The sequence below is a fragment of the Cricetulus griseus genome, chromosome 2 (genome assembly GCF_003668045.3).
Source record: "Cricetulus griseus strain 17A/GY chromosome 2, alternate assembly CriGri-PICRH-1.0, whole genome shotgun sequence".
Taxonomy (NCBI): Eukaryota; Metazoa; Chordata; class Mammalia; order Rodentia; family Cricetidae; genus Cricetulus; species Cricetulus griseus.
The window spans coordinates 365,186,734-365,206,932 of record NC_048595.1 but is presented as its reverse complement, the minus strand read 5'-3'; positions in this window follow the sequence as shown (position 1 = coordinate 365,206,932).

The following is a 20,199-nucleotide window of genomic DNA, read 5'->3' as shown; positions in this document are numbered from 1 at the left end:
CAGGTGTAGACCCTCAAGGCCCGCCTCTAGGGACCTACTTCCTCTAACAAGACTCCACCTCTTGGAAGTTCAACAACCTTTACCAGCAGTGCCCTGAGCTGGAGACCAAGTGTTCAAGTTTATGAGCCTACAAGGAGCACTTCACATCTGAACTTCAAGTTACCAAGTATTACATATTTAAAGGCCCACACTGACTGTGAAATTAAACCTTCAAAGTGTGCAACAAACAGATTTGGGGGACAGTGATGCCACCAGCTGGTAGAGTTCTTGCCTGGCATGCTTGAAACCCTGGGTTTGAGATGCGGCACCACATGTAGAAGTCTATAGGTTCTGGGGAGATAGAGGCAGGAGGTTATCCTCGGTGCTGGAACATTCTCCTCCTGCTTGTGCTGAGTGCTCAGAGGGTCTGCTTCATGCTTCATTAGGGATTTGCCAGTCCTTTCCATCAAAATAGCAATTACAAACTGGAAATTCCTTAAAAACCCCTGTCATGAAGGAGACACTGCCAGTTATGGGAGCCCATGATTGGCAGCCGTTCTTTATTCCAGTTTCACATTACCATTTAAACCAACCAAAATACTCATCTTGCCAGAGAGTAAATTGCCACTTTGAAACATGAAAAACAGGGAAAGTATAAAATTCTGAATAACGGCCATTGTGAGCATCTAAGCAACTGTGTAGTTGTGGGAATGAGGCAATTTGCATCTTGTCATGTTTCCGGCCTTCTTGCTTTCATAATTATTGGAACATTTCAGATCATTAATGCTGCCAAATACAAATTAGAAAAATAAAATTCTCCCAACCAACACAGACTTTTTCCAATCTCAACTCCAGGGCTCAACTCCTAGAATTTTCTACATGGAATTAATCTTCTTACTCCATTGCAATTACTTCTTTGTATTCACAAGCCCCACTAAATATGTATATCCAGAGCAATGAAACACCTGGTTTATCCCTTTGACAGAAGAGAAAGCATGGTTATTTATGTCTTGCTACAGTGTGGACAGGAAGTGACACGTTGTCATCTGCTATTCCTCAGTGACAGTAGAGACTGATCAAAAGACAGGAGAAATTCTGAGGGCATGCTGCTTCCAGAGAGAGTGCACTCACTGGGATGGAAGATCCCTCTTGTTTGTGGTCATATATCAGGGGTGCTTTAATCTTGTAGATGGAGCTGGAGAGCTACCTAGACAATGAGATTATAAGATTAAAAAATGGGACAAACCATTTCTGGGGACAGTCTGGGGGATAGGAGCATTAATTTGATTGTGGTCATAATTACACAATGTATACATACACCAAAACCAACACATTCTCATTCCTGGCTATGTCAAATTTGTTAATTAAATACAACATTTTAAAATAAAAATTGGAAAAGATCAGAGACAAAAGGAAAACACGAGGTGGCCCCTTCATGGGTCAGGGGATGAGGAGAGTCAAGCTGGTAACATAGGGAAGCCTGGGATAGAGAGGCCCTTAAGCAAGAAAGGCTGAGTCTACAAGGAACTGGGCTGCCACATCATCACAGACCAGTTGCACCAACAATGATGACCAAAGCTCTCAAAGGAGAGAGGAGTCTTAGGAATCACCACAGACCACTGACATCAGGGTCTCTGAAACAGTGGGGCCAGGAAGGCAAAACTTGCAAAGACTGAGGCTAGATTTGAATAAATTCACCTTGGAAGGGTTGGGCAGTACTAAAGACTTGAGGGCTTCTAACTACAGAGTCCTACCCCAAAGCATACCTAGGCCTTTGTCCATGTGATATGAATGGGTCAATGTGTTTGCATAAATTAAAAAAATAAACTTCATAAAAATCAGTGCAAGAAACCATAGGCATGTGAGTGGCCCCTTTATGATTTCATTTATAAACAAAGCCCTCTTTTAGGACTGGGTTGCCCTAGTACAGGAAAGGAGCCCATTTAGGGGCACTCTAGATGATGGCTAGCATCAGTTGCAGATGACAAGGGTGTCATTGATGTCACTGGGAGAACAATGTCCTAGGAGAACCTGACTCACTCCAGGGCTCCACTTGTACTGAGCCTCCTGTGGTCCCTGCTCAGCCTTCCTGATTTGTAACAGGAAAGCTGGTAGTCTGGTAGCCTGGCTAGGGTGGTATTAATGCAGCTGAAACAAACAAACCTCAAATACACTTTATGAAATTTGAAATTTCTAATTCAAATTTTAAAAATCCTTTTAAAACAAGAAAGAGGGCTGTAGTCGGGGTGTTTCTTTCATAATATACCAATTGTTGCAAAAGTTCACACATGCAAATTTATATTTATGCACATTTCAATATGCACAGTGTGTGCATAAATGCATAATCGACACATAAAATACATTCAGTGTTTTTAGGCTGTACTAGCTTTGTCTCCTGAATTTGCCACTGAGCACGTATAATCATTTAAATCAAAGTGCCTGGAGCTTCTCGAACCATTCAGAAAGAGATGGCTTTTGTTTGTTTTAGATGTACAACATCAGAAAGTTCATTGCCTTAGGTGTTTGCCAAAATGCAGCTTCCATGTTCTTTTTTCCATTGCATCCCACTTCGTGCTATTAGTTATACATACTTAGCTTTACTATTTATGTTTGTTCTTAATTGGCACATTATAATTCCATGTGTTTATGTGGTACAGTAGGATGTTTTATGTGTACATCGAGCAATAATCAAATCAAGGCTCTTGGCACATTCACCCTCTCATTGCTTTGTGTTGAGAATGTGCAGTGCCTTCCTTTCCACTGTTTTGAAATATTCAATACATGATTTATTAAGATAATCAAACATGTAAACTGTTCCTGCAGTTGAAAGCCAGTGTTCTCAGTAACTTTCTATTTCCTCGTGTTGAGCATAGAATCGCACAAAAGTGTCACACTGCTTATATTTCTGGCATGTGTTTTAGAGTGCTGGTCTCTGCTCCTGAAGTGTTGCTGCTGATGTGGTCCTGCCACTGTTTCTGCTGAGACTCCTGCATTGTATTGGATATCAGGTGAGGCACAGAGAAATAGGGGTAGATGAGAAAAACCAGTGTGTAGTGAGTCTTTTTACTCCTGGGCTAGAAAGTTGATCAGCCAGGGTCATCCAGAGAAACAGAGCCATTGGCAAGCATACACAAGGGCACAAGAGTTCACACTGCACATATGCATGCAAGGACACAACAGGACTTATGCACAAACACATGGTGGGGAGATTTAAGGTGTAGAATTTCTGCTTAGGATTATTGTTCTGATGGGGAATGTACTGTGTATGTTAATCTTATTGATTGTTAAATAAAATACTGTTTAGCAAATGAGACAGCAAGTTAGATGGGACTAGGAGTCAAAGAGGATTCTGGGAAATGTAGTAGGGAAGTGGTGATCCAGGCAGGAAGTGACACCGCAAGGAGACTCATATTTAGCAAGGAAACAGGAAGTGTTCTCTCCTTTTTTTTCCCTTCACCTCCTCCAGCTGCAGGATGTGATCCACCAGCAAAGGAGGGACGCCAATAAGGCGTCCGATAAAATAAGTCTTATAAAATATATAGATTTATGATAATTAAGACTGAGCTAACAAATGAGGAATCCTAGTCATTGGCCAAGCAGCTTTGTACCTAATACAAGTCTCTCTGTGTATTAATTTGGGCCATAACTCGGGAGGGCGGCTGGCAGAAAGCGCCCGCGTGGTGGTGGGGCTCGGAGACTTTGGCAGAAAGATTTATCATAACATTGTTCAGTCTGCTAAATTCCTCACAGCAGGCCAATGGAGAATGCAACATTGTAAATCCAACAGTCTGGAGGCCCAGGAAAGCTAAGTGAGTGGACAGTTGTAGGGCACAGGAGCCAGTCAAAGATGGGGCTGAGGGAAAGTCAGATGGGTAAGTCCTGAGTTGTTTACAACTAGATGGAACCAGATGAGGTCACTGCATGAACAGCTCATGTTCACTAGGTAAAGCATAGTGCACCTAGGCATATGATAAGCTGACCTTTAAAACCATTGGCTGGCTGCCCCACAACCCCCCACTCCCCCCACCCCTACCATAAACACATAGAATAATGGTTGATCCAATATCTAGGGACTGTATGGCCATGTTAAGATGACCCATGAAATAAATCATACCAGGTACATAACAATCCTCAAATCTGTCTATCATCTATCTCTCATCTGTCATCTATTATCTATCAAGTATCTGTTATTTATTATGTATGTATGTATGTATGCATGTATGTATGTATCTGTCTATCTATCTATCTATCTATCTATCTATCTATCCATCTATCCTTTCTCAGTGTCAGAAATTAATGCTGCAGCCTACCAGGCAAGTGCTCTACCACTTATTCACACCTCCAGACCTTGTGACCACTTTAAATATAAAAACCCCTACATGTATATTTCTGCTAGTGATGGCTCAAATGTTTCTGTTCAAGTAAAAAAAAAGGAGAAAACATTTACAAAAAGCTAAATTCCTCTCTCATTAGATGTATTACAAAATAAATGTGGGTTTAGAGAAGGCAAGTGCAAGTTCTTACAACTAACCCAAACCCAGAAGAAAATTAAAGTATATCTGCAACTAAAAACTCCATACAAGTTTGTCTCTTTAAATTTATTTTTATTTATTTGTGTGTATATTCACAAGTGATTGGAGGTACCAGCAGAGGCCAGAAACGAGCAGCAGATCTCATGGAGCTGAGTTACAGGAGGCTGTGGGCCATCTGATTGACATGACTCTGGAAGAATAGCAAGCACTTTCAACTGGTCAGCCTTCTTTCCAGGCCCAAGGTTGTGTAGTCTTGGCAAGGTACTTTGTTTGCAGTAGAGAAAGGGCTCTCTCTCTCTCTCTCTCTCTCTCTCTCTCTCTCTCTCTCTCTCTCTGTTTCTCTGTCTCTGTGAGAGAGAGAGAGAGAGAATGAGAGAGATAGTCAAAGTTGAGTGTAATGACACAGTGGGCTTGTCATCCTAGCTCTGTATCCCCATGGGGGTGTTTAGTGTACATCATTACTTAACTTTGGTGCAACATTTCATGGCAAATGCCACTCATGCCATATATTTGCATGCTGATAAGAGGCTAACCCAAAATCAAAGAATTCAGCTCAAAACACACAATCATGAATGGCATGCAGGTGTCATAGTCACACCTAGTCCCCTGGTTCTGACTCTGAGTTTTCCTCCTGCATTTAAGTGTCTTGATTGCAGAACAGAGTGACCCTGTGGCTAAAAGAAACAGAAATAAGCAATAGATTGTGATGGTGGACGGTGGGAATACTCTAAAGACTGACTACTCCGAGGGTATTAGGGGACAAATCTACACGTGTCATGAATCCTGCTTTGAAACAAGTATATATGTGACATTAATGCCAAGGTTGTTCTCCGGTAGCCTCAGACTACAGACCCTGAACAATGTAATGGAATCCACAATAAAGGCTTTGAATTAACCCACAGAAACATTCAGGGATGTGCACAGATCACATCATAAACCGTCAAGGAACACACAGACATTCACTGCTTGGTGTGGCCCCCTCCCTGTGACATAGACATGAGCACACCAAGGTGATGCCCCCATCATTACCCTTTACCCAGTAAGAAGAAATGATGTATAACTGACCCTGGGTGTCAGGGTGATCCACTACCTTCTGGCGTATCGTAAATAATGCTCAGGGCTTGTTATCAAATGGTTTTAGCACAATCAAGTGTTCCTGCCATCCTTCGAATTTCCAGAGTCTCCCAAACAGCCTCCCCCAGACTTCTTTCAATCACACTATAAACACAGCCTCAGAGTACATCAGTCTGAGGTGGGAGGAGGAAAGAAACATCTCCCACAGTGTCTTCAGCCCCCTCTCCCTTGATTCACGTGCACTTCTGAGTCTGCCCTGAGTCCCACATAGAATTATTTTCATGAGTGTCAGGAAAGCCAACTGCTGCTCAATTACCCACAAGTCACAGTTGACAGAAGAAATCAAAACCAGATTCTTTTCACATTTTCTGAAAGTCATTTTAGAAGAGTGAGGGGCAAGGGACACCAGAGTTCCTTCTCAGATTAAGCGTAAAGCTGGAAATGGCCTTCTGCTGTTGACATCCCAAAGTGACATCTGATGGCACAAAAGTGTAGCAGGAGCTGTGAAGGCAGGGTTTCCATGGTTTAAGGACAAAAAAGCACTTGGTATATCCCTACCCTATCTGAAAGATACTTGGCTTCTTTGTGCGGAGATGTTTTGTTTTCCTTCCATCTAGGTGTTTACTCTAAGCTCCCTTTCTGTCTAAAATTTCAAGTTTTCATGTAATGATATTTTCGTGTTAGAGAAGGAAACCCTTCAAGAAAGGTCCAAACATCTCTTTGTGTTGAAACACTTCATGTTAAGAAACATTCACAATATAACAAATCATTATATCTTGTGGCAAAAAAAAACAAAAATAAACAAACAAAAATGGCTAGTAAGTGAACCACAGAAAGTGGACCACATAACTGAAGGAGGCCTTGGCTCAGATTTTTATCTCAAGAGGAAATCCTGGCTATATCCTGCCTAGTCCTGTCTGCTGGGTGACACTAGGGCCAGCTCAGTAACTGGGACTGTTTAATTGGAATGGGACCAATGATACTGGACAGTCTTTGAACAAGTGTCTGAGGTGAGCAAAGCAGCTGATGAGGTCCCTGGAACAGAGATGCTCTGTGCCTGACATATGCATGGGAGATACCCAGCAAGGGATCGCTAGGGATTTTCTATCATGTATATTTCCAATGGCTATGGGAATTTTGCAAAGCATCAGTAATGACATTATCTTCTCTTTGCTGGTACCTCTGTGTCCATGACTCCACCTCCCTAGTAGACAACCCCCATAATGGCTCCACACTCAGAATCTATGACTGTATTACCTTAAATGGCAGAAGGGATTTTACAGATGTGAATGAAGCTATTGAACTTAAAAACTCTGGATTATCCAGAGAGACTCTATGCATTCACACCAGACCTTAGTGCAAAACCTAATTGCATGGGAAACGGCTATTCTAGAAATCAGTGCTTACAGATATCCAAAGTCGCCGCCTCTGTTCCAGGGCACTGGGGTCCTGAGGCTTCTTGGAGACCCCCTTCCTCCATAGCCAGGAGCCTCCCTTGGCATAATTAAAAGATGAATCAGGTTACAGAATGGGACTGCCATGTCAGGATCAGAGTCCATGAATATCTAGCTTTGTGCCACACACCTCAGCACTCTGTAGGCTAAAGTAGGAAGACCATAAGTGTGAAGCCAGCCTGGGCTACAAAGAGAGTTCCAGGCCAGCCCAGGCTTCATATAAAGCCTATTTTCCCCCACCATCTCCCAAGGAACATCTGCAGACAGTTTTGTAGGGAGTAAAGTGCATGTTAGGTGTCAGGGGAGTCTGGAGCCCATTGCAGGAGGAAGTCTGAAAGTCATTGCTTGTGGAAGCTCCAATACATGAACACGAGTTAGTGGTGTCAAACAACAGCACTTTCCTCTCAATGAGAGGAGGCTGAAAATCAGAGCTAAAGGTATCAGCTATGTCACACTCCATCCAGAGGTTCCAGAAAGTCTTCCTGACTCTCCAAGCCACAACTCTGGTGACATCCTTACCCATGGCTGTCTCAGGACAAGTTCTGCCTCCAAATCATCCTGAATCTTCTCCCCTATTCTTCATGTTGACACCCATAACTCAACACAGAGGCTTCGTCTTACACAGTGCCCAAAAGTCTCCCCAGGTGGACTCCTTGCTCTCCATGGAGCTCAGTCCTCTGCTCCTGACTACTGAGAATGACAGGTTGTAATTGCATAGGGATTCCTGGAAAGTGGCACCTTCACTCCAGCCAACCTGTGATCTGTGGCCTTACAGGAACATGTTGAGTCAGTCTCACAGCCAGTGAGAGACATTGAAGGCATTGCTGTGCCCTGCCTGTTCACTCCATGAGAACAGAGAGTACTAAGAACCTATCCTATCCTGTGCTCAGAGCCTGGAGGAACCAGGACACAGCAGACCCAGGTTGAGATGACATTGGAGAATGCCATCAGCATCTCACTGTGCACCATTGATTGCAAGCTCTTGGAGGTGACAGGTCACTGCATTTTATTTTAATTGCAACTTCCTAGTGGCATGATCAGCACTTAGCTTGGCAGAGGATTCTGCTCTGGTGCCTGTCTGCCCATGGGACAGATAGGTGTCCTTAGATTGTAGGGTTTCTCCTTTTATCTCAGTAGGGCTGGCATCTGTAAACACAGTACGGGAAACACTAAATGGTGTTGAATTTAATTGAAATGAGATCTGAGAAAGGAGGATCCAGAGCCAGCAATTATGTTCAAAAAATGAGCCCCCTGCTGATGGTGTTTACATTGCTCCCGCTTTAAAGAACTCTGCAAGGAAATAATACACAATAGAAACACAGCTCAAATTCACACTCAGGGTGTGGCGAGCCTGCAATTCCCCATCCAGAAGGGTGCTGTGGAGAAGAAAAGCCAAGCACAGACTACAACACAGGCCTGTGGACTGGGCCCTGATCCTTTGACCCACTGGCTGACACAGTTCTCTATGATTTAACATGTCTGTGTCAACATGTGTTACATTGGCCTCTTTGAACTTGTGTGTCAACCCCACAGCCTTCTCTGACCCCTGAGTCTAACTTATACAGATTGTCTTGAACATACAGTAGTGAGTATGTCTGTTGAAGAAGGGTTGCAGTGGGCCTGGCTTGATGGGCAGTGAGATGCCCATAGTGACAACTCAACTACTTCCCTGTGTGGTCATTAATGAGCTCATCCCAGGATCAGAGATGCTCTCTGTAGGTTTCATCCTCCAGCCAAAGGTCTGTGAGTCCTCTAGGATTAACTCTGCTCCTTGACCCTCAGACCAAGAGACGGCTTCCAAGTGTCCCTAATCCTGGGGCCCATAGACTCTCAGTCTTCCTCAACAGTGGCCAACCTTGTAAAGAGCCTTCCAGCAAACTCTACTCCTTTTCAGTACTAGGAACACCAGCTAGACACCACCTACTCTTGTTACAGAGCATTGAGAAGTCAGTTGCAAACTAACTTGGAAACCTTCTCCCTGCTGAGCAGCTTTTATAACGCTGTAAGGTTCCATGTGGGATGCTGGGGGAAAGTGACATCAATTTTCTTATCTAATCCTGGATCCTGCATGGTACAGTACTGATGTACCAGGAAAGTTGTGCCTTCTGGGACAATACTTCTATGGTGTTCACCAGAGTCACCAGCCATTTTCTGTTTGGATTTAAGACCTTTACCTTTAAGGTACCAAAAGCCTTTGACTGAGGAGACCATATTACTAAGGAGGAACCTATTGGTGTTGTTTAACTAAATGACTTTGTTGTCAAACTACCTTCCTGATATTTATGTCTCTACCCACAGACTTGTGCTGCTCTCAGCCTTGGGCAGAGAAGCGTCTTTTTTGCATCGGATAGTGGTTAATGCAGAGATGTATAACTGGCTAAAGAATGCTGAAAATGAGTGACTGAGCCATATATGAATAATCAGTGTCACCTCCACACTCTTTCAGGGCTCAAGGACCACCACAAAGAAATGGGCAGAAAGAATGTCAGGGCCAGAAAACAATGAGGAGATGTGTGAAATGCTGTCTCTTGGGGATGGCATGGTTGATGCTCACATCAACTCTAAATAATTCCCATTACTCACACAATACTTGTATGAGATCAACCCTGTCAACATGCAAGCATGGATGGAGGAAGGGTCCCCAGTATCCTATCCCTAGCTGAGGGACAATTGGCAGATGATGCCTGCTGAGAGAAGGGGTGTCACTTCCCTCATCAGAACACGAACAGGTTGCCCATGTCCCATTGGATGGCCCCATACCCATTTCCCCATAGCCAGCACTGATTGGACTTAAGGACTATGAATAATAAAATAACGGTAAAGAAGATACGAAATTGTAAGAGAAGTTAGTGTATCCCGTGGAGGGACAGTAGGATAAGATCACAATGTCTCATTTACACATATAAAATTTTCAAAGAATATTTTTTAAAGAATACTTTCTAGATATGGCCTGGTGGCATCTGCCTTTAAACCTAGAAGTTTGTAGGCAGAGGCAGGTTGACATTTGTGAGACTGAGGCCAGCCCGGTCTACATAGTGAGTTCCAGGCTTGCCTCAGATTACATAGTGAAATCCTGCTTTCAAAACTGTAGAAATAACCCAAAGTTATCATCTATTGACTATTGGCCTCAATGATACAGTAAATGATAAGACACTTATAACTTGGTAGCTTAGTTCAAGAGGATTTTTTTGTAACTAGCATAGGGTCATAATTGCTTCTGTTGGTTGGCTCGACGCTCCTTCCATCCCTCAGATTTGTTCTCATTGGGACATCTAGTGATGGCACATCAACTGCCCAATACTGGATGCAGCAACTATCCCTTTATAGTCATATAACTGTGGCTGGAAACAGCCTAGATAGTGCCCTAGAATGAAGGAGTGGGCTTAGCAGGAAACTAGGATGTCTCTAACATACAATTTTAAATTACAATCTCTGTAGAAAACAGATAGCTTGCCCAATCATAGGACCATCCTGCACTGTGATGCTGTGAGTAGAGACTCAGCATTTATGTACAACCGGCTGGGGGGCCACGGAAGGTGGCATGGAATTTTGCCAACCCTGTAGCAAAAGTGTTGTGGCTTTTGAAATACTGTTCTACTCAACAGCACTTCTGTGCTCAAGATCAAAGGGAAGTTCAGCTTTGCTGTGCTACTGTCCCTGTGTCCACACTGAGGTAGGAGATGTCTGGGCATTGCTTTGGTGTGTTCCTGTGTCCATGCAGAGCTGGGAGGATGTTTGACTGTAGATATGATTTCTCTTGAATGTTCATGTTTTTAATATTGTAATATACTAGGGGTGACAATAAAAACTCCATAATATGGAAATATAATCCTGAGCTGAGAGAATTTAGAGAAAACATTTGGAGAACACAGATGAAATGTGCCACTTGGGGTCCACTTTGCTGTGCCATTAGAGGGACTTGTTTTATGGATTTTTGAGAAGTGAATTTCTGTTAAGTTTCTGAGTGCAAGACCTCATGAGTCTTGCTTTGATACAAGTTGGACAAGTTTCCTTCTTTTTAAAAATTTTATTCTTCTCTCATTTATAACCCCTATATTATAGTTTCCTATTCTTCCTTTTCTCTTAGTTGCCCCCCATTCACTTCCCCACCCCCTTCACTTCAGAAAAGGGCAGGCCTCCAAGGGATATCAACCAAACATGGGCTATCAAGTTTTAATAAGATTAGGCACCTCTCCTCCTAAATCAGATAGATTTGATGGACATACCTGGACCAATAAAAGAGCAGAGGAAATGCCTGAGTGACAAGGATCCCAGAATGTCTCCCTGGCTGGGACAGCACTCTCACCACCTGCAGAGTACCTGGTATGGTCCAGCATGAATCATCATCTTTTGCCAGGTCTCACTCCCTAAGACCAGCTCTTTCCAAAGGATCTGCTGCCCTTGAGACCTTGGCTTCTCCTTCCTTTCAGGGACTAAAATGCATTGTCCATGGACATTTTCTAGACCACTGATGCAAAAGAGCCAAAAAACGACCACATTCTCTTGAGGGATTACTGTGCTGCATAGTTTTTTTGGTCAACTTGATGAAAGTTAAAGTTATCTCAGAGGAGGGAACTTCAGCTGAGAAAGTACAGTCCTAAGATTGGGCTATCCGAAAGCCTGAAAGGCATTTTCTTGATTAGTGATTGATGGGGAGGGCCCAGCCCATTATGGGATGAGGTCATCCCTGGGCTGGTGATCCTGGGTTCTATAAGAAAGCAAGCTGAGCAAGCTGTGGGGAGCAATAAGAAAACCTCCTCTGTGGCCTCTGCCTCCAGGTTCCTGGCCTGCTTGAGTGCCTGTCCTAACTTCGTTTGATGATGGACAGTGATGTGGAAGTGTAAGCCAGATAAACCCTTTCCTCCACAAATTGTTTAGACCATGGTGTTCCACCACAGCAATCATAATCATAAAACAGCAACTGTAACAGTGTTCGTTCTCATCACACAAATACTTCTAGACACAGAGCTTGTTTCCAATGTTTGTGCACCTATTTAATTTCACCCCTCTTCAGTCATTTCTAGAACAGGCATCTTGTGTATCTTCACAAGAGAGTGAAGAACTGAGCTGGAAAAGCAAAGAGGCCTGATGCTGCCTTAGCCATTTTTAAAGAAAACAAGAATGAGTTAGGAAAGAAGAAAGATGTGGGGTTGTAAGGCAAACTAGGAGGCTCAAAACCACAACAAATCCCAGGGGAGGCAACCACGCTTCCTAAGGTCGAGGAAAAGCCAGAAGGAAAAAGCAACCGTGCAGTCACCACCTGGTAAAGGATCAGCTGGTGTGAATCCCAGCAGAGTCCATTCTCATAGGCTCAGGCATCCAAAACCTCAACACTTAAGCAAGAAGCAATAATTTCCAAACCTAGGAACCCTGCCACATCACAGGAAAGTTAACAGACAATCTCAGGCAGGGACCCAGAACCATAAAAGTCCACAGCACTGTGACACAGTGATACCAGGACTCAAGATACAGCAACTTCCAGGACTGGGCAGACCCACACCGGATGGAGGTATGTGGTGTCCACTCCACTTGTGTCTGTGCCATGACTAAGTCTGAGTATCTGGCAAAAGCCTGGAGATTTAGTTAAAGCAGAGCCATCTGACCACTTGTGCTATGTGTTTATCGCAGGGAAGGAACAGCCTTATATACAGACTGTGGAAAAAACCCAGGTGTAAGAGCTCATGTAGAAAACAGGATGCACCTGTGATTATTGGCTGACAAGCAACTCAAAGAGACCCCATGGGGGCTGGGGCCCAACACCTCCCCCTACAGAGGTAAACATCGGGAAAAGAGAAAAGGACAATTGCATTGTTGTCAGGTTGCTGCCAGTTTGAATCAAATCAAGTCTGTCATCGATTACAATGTACAAACTCCAAAGGCCTGAGAGTCACCTTGGAGCTGTGAAGTGGTTGGGCTTGCCCTTTGTCCTGCACTCTTATCCCCTGCCTGCCACTCCCCTCCACAGCTCTGTGTCACCCTCCAGCAAAGCCTTTTCACTGTGTCATTTGACTAAAATGTGCTCTGAGGAGCATGTCTTCATCTGTCACTTGAATTGACATAGGACTCAGTCTGAAGGCAAGCGTGGCCCTCCCAGGGTCTCAAGTGTTAGAGCCGGGAAGACCTCAGCTTTAACCCCCATACAAGCCTCCTCTGTGCATGTGAGCTCCTGCTGCACTGGGCCATGGCTCCTCCAGTCCTCCGTCTGCCTGACTCTGAAGTCATGCTATCTTTCTGTTGTCTGTTGTCTGTGTGTCTCCTCAGCTGTGCATACCCTGGGCAGCGGGTTATTTTGGTCATGAGTCTCTTTGAGTGTTTTGAGTGGCTTCCTGTACTCAGTGATGAGAGCAAACATTTTAGAGATGGTGACTGTCCATAAACCCAAGACAGCCCATGTCGTCTCTGCAGATAGGAGTGGCGGGCTTTCCATCAGGACCCTAAAATGTTGAAGATGCACTCCAACCCTCAGCCTGATGTTTATTTATCAGGCTGCTTATTTTCAGCTTCTTCCATCCGAATCCATTTCCCCAAACTCCAGTTACTCAAATGACTTTTTAAACCTTCATATTTCTAACACTCCCACCATTCAGAGATAAAGAAAGCATTATCTTCAGCAAGCCTCATTTTGACCTTGGCCTCTTTGGACAGCATTTAGCTTTGTCTCTGGGATGCCTTGGGTACTGGGAGGATGGCTCTGTGGATAGAGCATTGCTAAGCAAGCAGTAGACCAGGATTCAGAGCCCCAGAACCCACATACGAGTCAGGTAGGCAGGCACTCAGGAGGCAAACAGGGGATCCCTTGGGTAAGCCAGGTAGCTAGATAAGGCAGAACTGGAGAGCTCCAGGCTCAGAAACACCCTGGCTCAAGAAAGCAGAAGGCAACATCTAGCTCAGGTCTCCACATTCATGAATAAACAAATGTATGTTCACACACATGAATGCGTGCACACACACACACACACACACACACACACACACACACACACTTTCATACATGTAAGAATGCACATGCCTGCACACCGCACACATATACATTCAAGAGAAAGAGTTCACTCATTTAGTATTTTTGGTAGCTTGATGGGTGGGGCATGAGCTCCATGAATAATGAGACAAGACTACGTTTTTCATTTCAATAGAACTTCTCCAATTTAATTCAGAAAGAAAGTAGTTCTAGCTTGTCTGCTTCAATATGCCTCAAGTCCTTGACTGACCCTTCAACAGGGCATAGGAGTGATGAAGACGTTCAGTCTTTCGTCACTCCTCCCTGTGAGAAGACGGGGTCTGCAAACTGAATGCCAATGACTTTGAAGTCTCGCTAAGTTTCACTTCAAGTAGCAAATGAAGAACAAACTTCGCATGAAGGAAATTGAAAATAGACAAGCAGATACCCCGGCAGCTTGTAGATGTCTGGAGAAGATTAGTTACTGTCCAGCCCTTGGAAAGAAATCTGTAACATGATGCAAATCACAGAAAGAGGGAATATATACATCAGGAGAATTAGAAATGGCTGACATTAGGGCATTGCAGCATTCACCAGCAAATCCCCTGGGGGTATTGGGAAGAGCCAATGGACCAAGAATAAACAGGAAATAGACATTGAGAATTAATCACCAGAAGCTTTAGAACTAAGGTTTTGTTGTTTTATTTATTTGATTGTTTTATCAGATCACGTGTGTCCCTGGCTGGTCTTGAACTCACAATTCCTCTCAGCTCAGAGTACTTGGAGTACTGGTATGTGCCAACATGACTGTTTCTCATTGATTTAGAGATGGAACTTGGGGCTTCCTATATTGTAGGCAAAGCTATCTACCCACTAATCTCTATCCCTCACTCTAGAACTCATAGTCAAACTCATAAGAGCAAACCTCCCAGTCATTGTCTGGGTTTGGACAGATTGATGGGAATGGAAGTCTTGAAGAAGTGGCTACTGAAGTATCTTGATTGCTAGAAGCAATCCTGAAATCAGGGAAAAGGGAAGATGGAAAAACAGAATCTAGCCCACAGCAACAAGCTCCCGGGGAATCAGTATGGAACCTACAGTCTTCCCAGGTGCAGAAGGGGCCATTCTTTTGTGTCCTCATCATTGATGGAAAATGGGGTAGGTATTATCTCATAGTGCTCATGAAAACTCAACACAAGCAGGAGATGTTTGATACAACAATGTCTCATGTCTGCCTCCAGGTAAAAAGTGACCACTATAGACATGGTAGGCCTATCCCATTCACTTTGGCTTCTAAAATGTTATCCCCTCACCCCCACCCCAGGAACTATAAATAGCTCTCCACTGCATCTATTATATGAAACGTGTTTTTGCTTTGTGTCTTGTATGCTTTTAGTTTTAAATGTAATTGAGACTGAGTTTGATGTTTAGAACTGGTGGGGAGACATAGAAGGATCCCCACATTCATGACCTCCCTTATCTCCATTTGAAAACAAACAAGGGAGATTCATATTACACTATTTAATACAAAAATATTGATAAACACAGGTACCTTACATGTATCAGAGATTTTAAAATCCAGAATGAAATGAAACAAAAGGTTATCAGAATGTTCCAGTGAAGTTCAGTGGAGCTAAAGCAGTTTACACAGAGGAATGTTGTTTGTATCCAAGCAGTCACATTTGGGCAGGGAAACATTGCTCACTGTGTTTAATAGGGTGCCCAGAAATTGTTGCTGTGCTTTCTCACAAGGCTGTCTACAGGGCTGGGCTAACTTCTCCAACATTTCCATTGCTCATGAGCTAGCCTTGTGACTGCTTTTGCAATCATCCACTTGTAATAGGGGTGGGCTGGTACAAGGGCAACTACTATCACCTGAGCCCCTTCTGGGCTTCAGATCCCTAACCTAGTACACCAAAAGGTGAAAGGTTGGATTGCTATGAGCAATACCTGGGCACAGAACTCAAGCCAACACTCTTGGGGCATCTGCTCAGTGGAGGTATTGAAAGAGAGAGAGAGAGAGAGAGAGAGAGAGAGAGAGAGAGAGAGAGAGACTTGTCCTCAGCCCTGGCTAAGGCACTCCACCAGCATGGGCTGCACAGACACAAAGGGACTGAGTCTTCCAATAGTTTCAAACCCCAGACATGGGAATTCCAGTTTTTGATATATCCCAGTTGACATGGCGTGGCACAGAGACATTACAGCTTTCCTGTTTCAAATTAGAAATTCATTGGTAAAATAAATGACCAGGGCTTCCCTTCTAATGCATTTGCTTGTGAAAAATGAAAACAGATTTCAACAGAAGAGACCTGCATTTAAAAATGAATTGCTACCAAAAACTGAAAAAAAAAAAAAAAAGAATCCTATATACCAATTGATAGAGCAGACAGGCAATTGTAGAGGGCCTATAAAATAGACAAACTATTTGCACATGTAGAATGGGCAAGTTTTACATGGCATGACTTCATTCCAATGACATGCAAATATAGAGAAAACTAGCCAGGCATGGCAGCTCACACCTGCAATCCAAGTACTCTGAGAAGCTGAAGCAGACGGTCTATCCCCAAACATCAGGATTGTCTTGGGATACATACTGAATTTGAGACCAGCCTGGACTACAAAGTGAGAATCTGATGCAAAAGAAGAAATTAAAAAAAAAGAAAGCATGGGTAGTTATTAAAACAAGATTGAGATAGCAATTGTCACAATTAGTTTCAACTGTCAAACTGACGCAAATCCAGAGTCACTTGGGAGTAGGAATTCTCAATTGAGGAGTTGCCTTCATCAGATTGGACCATGGTCATGTCTGTGAAGCATGTTCTTGATTGCTGGTTGATGTGGGAGGTCATCAATCATTAGCCATCCTTAGACAGGTGAGCCCTGGCTAATTAAGAAAGCAGGTTGAGCAAGCCAGTGAGAGATCCGGCCTTAGCTTCCCCTGATGATGCTGTGTAAGCCGCCAACCAAATAAACCCACTCTTCCCCCCAAGTTGCTTTTGATCAGTGCTCTACCATAGCAACAGAGAGCCAACTGTAACAGTGACTGTAACAAAGCCATTGTTGCAGAAGTAAAATGGCTATGATGGAGTTCTGGTACGCTGGAAGGAAACATGCTGTATCTGATGTGGAGCATGATGAACAGCTGTCAGAATTCATCAAACTACCACTTCAAATATGTACACCTTCAGGTCTGCTAATCACAGCTTATTAATCCTCTCCAAGGAAGCCCGTGTAACTACACCCACCTTACAAAACACTTCTGCTTGCTCTCTCCAACCAGACATATTTAACAGCACCACAGAGGGATATTTCCTATTAAGCTGTGAGTAGGTGGAAAAGGAGAAGTCCTATTTATTGAAGGCCACTTCCCAAGGTGAGGAGGCTTTATTAATCCAATTTGGTGGCCGGAAATTCAAACAACCAAGCTAACCACCTGGTGAAATATGGAGTTTGAAAGTAGGAATGCAAGCACTTCAGGCTCTGGAAGATGAAGATTAAATGGGACACTCCTGTGACTAATATTCCCACATGGATTTAAAGAGGAAATTAGCATTGGACTCACTGCCTACTCCGCATGGCTTCTAACAAGTCATGGGAAATAACCTCTGTAAAATAAGGGTTTGTATTAGCATGCCTAGTCTTTGTACTCAGGCTTGAAACACAGTTGTATTTTTTGAAGAAGGATACCCTGGTTTATATGGTGGTAGTTTTGTGTGGAAATTCAATTCAATCCTGGTCAAGGGAAGAGCCTGGCATGAACCCCATCACCTGCAATCTTGATCACTGGACAGGGGTGAAGGGTCCCTCTCCATGAGGTATAGAAAGGCTGTGCCCTCTTTCCAGAGGATGCTGAGCTGGGAGTGTGTATCAGCAGTAGGATGCTCACCTAGCATGTGAGGCCTTGGGTTCCATCTCCAGCAGGACAAAAATGGAAACTCAGTAGGCGTCATCATCTCTGTCTCCCTTCTTCCAAACAGATTTGAAAGCAGCACACTCAGTTTTCTGTGTCTGTCAGGGAGACTGGAATGACTCCTGTTGTGGTACAGAAGAGGAAGCTGTGTAGTGTAAGAACACTCATTTCTTTCTGGGAGGTCATCTATGGTACTTTGATGAGTTTGTAGGGAAGAGACTTTGGGTTTTTATAACAAGAGTGATCTCTCTCAGTTGTGAGGACACAGGGAACTGAAAAGTTTGGGAGACTAAAGTCAACAGAGCAGACCTGACAAAAAATTTAAAAAAAAAAAAGCAGAGGGCAGAACATAGAGGAGATCCAGAGATCTGCAGCAGGTGGTGTGGAAGCCCTCTGCCTTGCTCTGACTGAATGGTGTAACTTGAGGAGACTGTGTAAGTTCAGAACTTAGCAAAGGAACCTGGGAATACTGCATGGTGCTCACATGGGATGGGCCAACTCTTCTTCACACCACCAGCCTAGAACATGACATGAATTGCAGGACGCTGAACAGTACTCAATGTGTTTGCCAAATCAGAGGAGAACCATTAGCCCTGGAGGGAGCATCATCGGAGTCCCACATCACACAACCTCACAACAGATCAGACTGTTTGCACATCGATTAACTGTGTCTCTGAACAAATCTCAAAAAGCATTTGTAGGAATGCAAACACTGGAGAAACCAGCAGTTTAGTCACAGTCTAGTCACAGATCGTTAGGTATTCTGCCAATCAGAAACAAGGCAAAACAAAACAAAAAACAGAATTCAGCTTATTGAGAAACAGGAGAAAATATGGCTCTACTGTTATGCCAGACTATTTCAAACCATCTTTTAATAAATGGTAAAGCTAGAAATTTATGGGAGATATAAGATTTAAACAACATCACCAACTGACTTGGTCTAGTTAACAGTAAATATCATGGTAAATAGCTAATAAGCATCAGAAGAGACAATATTCCCAGAAAACTGTTCTTGAGGAAAATTCTATTCCGTGCCATGAAATAAGTATAAATAAATAGAAAAGAATAAACCCCTATAGAGCTTAAGCTCTGACCATCATGAATTACATTTAATTAAAAACAGGCAAATCTCTAGAAATCCACCAATATTGAGGGGTGATTAGCACACGTACATGAAAGAAATGAAGGAAACAGAAGTTGGAGAACACATTGAGCGTGATGAAGACAAAAACCGCTGACCCATTGCCATGATACAGAAAAACAAATTTAGCATGGCATGTCAATAGCAGAGAAGCAAAAGCTCTCCAGTAAGTGACTTACATTTCTTCTGTAAGAACTACCCTTTAAAACTGTGAAATCCAAAGTAAGGAAAGCTATAAGAAAACAAATACCAAAACAAAGTCAGGGGAATGGAAAGGAGAAGAGGAGCGGTGAAAATCAACTTCTTCTTGGAGAATTCCAGTGACTGGATTCTTCAATAAAGAATGAAAGCCTATCTTTCACTAATATGGGAGATGAAAGGCACAGCATCACCATATTATATGTAGAAACATAAAAAGAAATTATTTTACACTGACAAATTTTACCAACTGAATGAAACACACACATTTCTTGGGAAACAAGAGCTTCTCTGAGCTTGTTCAGATGGAGAGTATGGGTAGTATCCTGTTTGTTGCATTTTAAACTTGGAGTCATCGACTTTGTCACAAACAAAATCCTGAGTTTAGCTGGCTTGGTGACAAATTCCCACAGTCCCAGCTATTCCAGTGACTGAGGCAGGAGGATCTTAGGTTTGAGGACTGCCTGGCTACATAGTGACACTCTTTAGCCAGATCAAACAAACTCACAAATTAATCAAGATTTAAAGATACCTTTTAAAAAATACAGACCTAAATGATTTCTCTGGGGCTGTCTGGATAATATATAGATGAGATAATGTCAACTCTGTATAAACCATTCCTGAAATTGCAAATAATTACCCGGTTCCCAACTCATTTTGTAAGGCCAGAATCACCCTAATACTTGACAATGTCACAAGACAAGAAGACACAGATCAATTTCACTTACGAATATTCATGCAAAGAATCTAAACAAAATCCTAATTACTAGACTATGTATTGTGACTAAGTTTACTTTGTATCAAGACTGCAATGTTGGCTTCACATTCAAAAGAGGGGAGAATGATGAAAGAGACATCTTGATGGGGGTCATTTCAGGGTTAGGGAGAAATCTGGTGCCAGGGAACCCCCCAGGAATCCACAAGGATGACCCCAGCTAAGACTCCTAGCAATAGTGGAGAGGGTGCCTGAACTA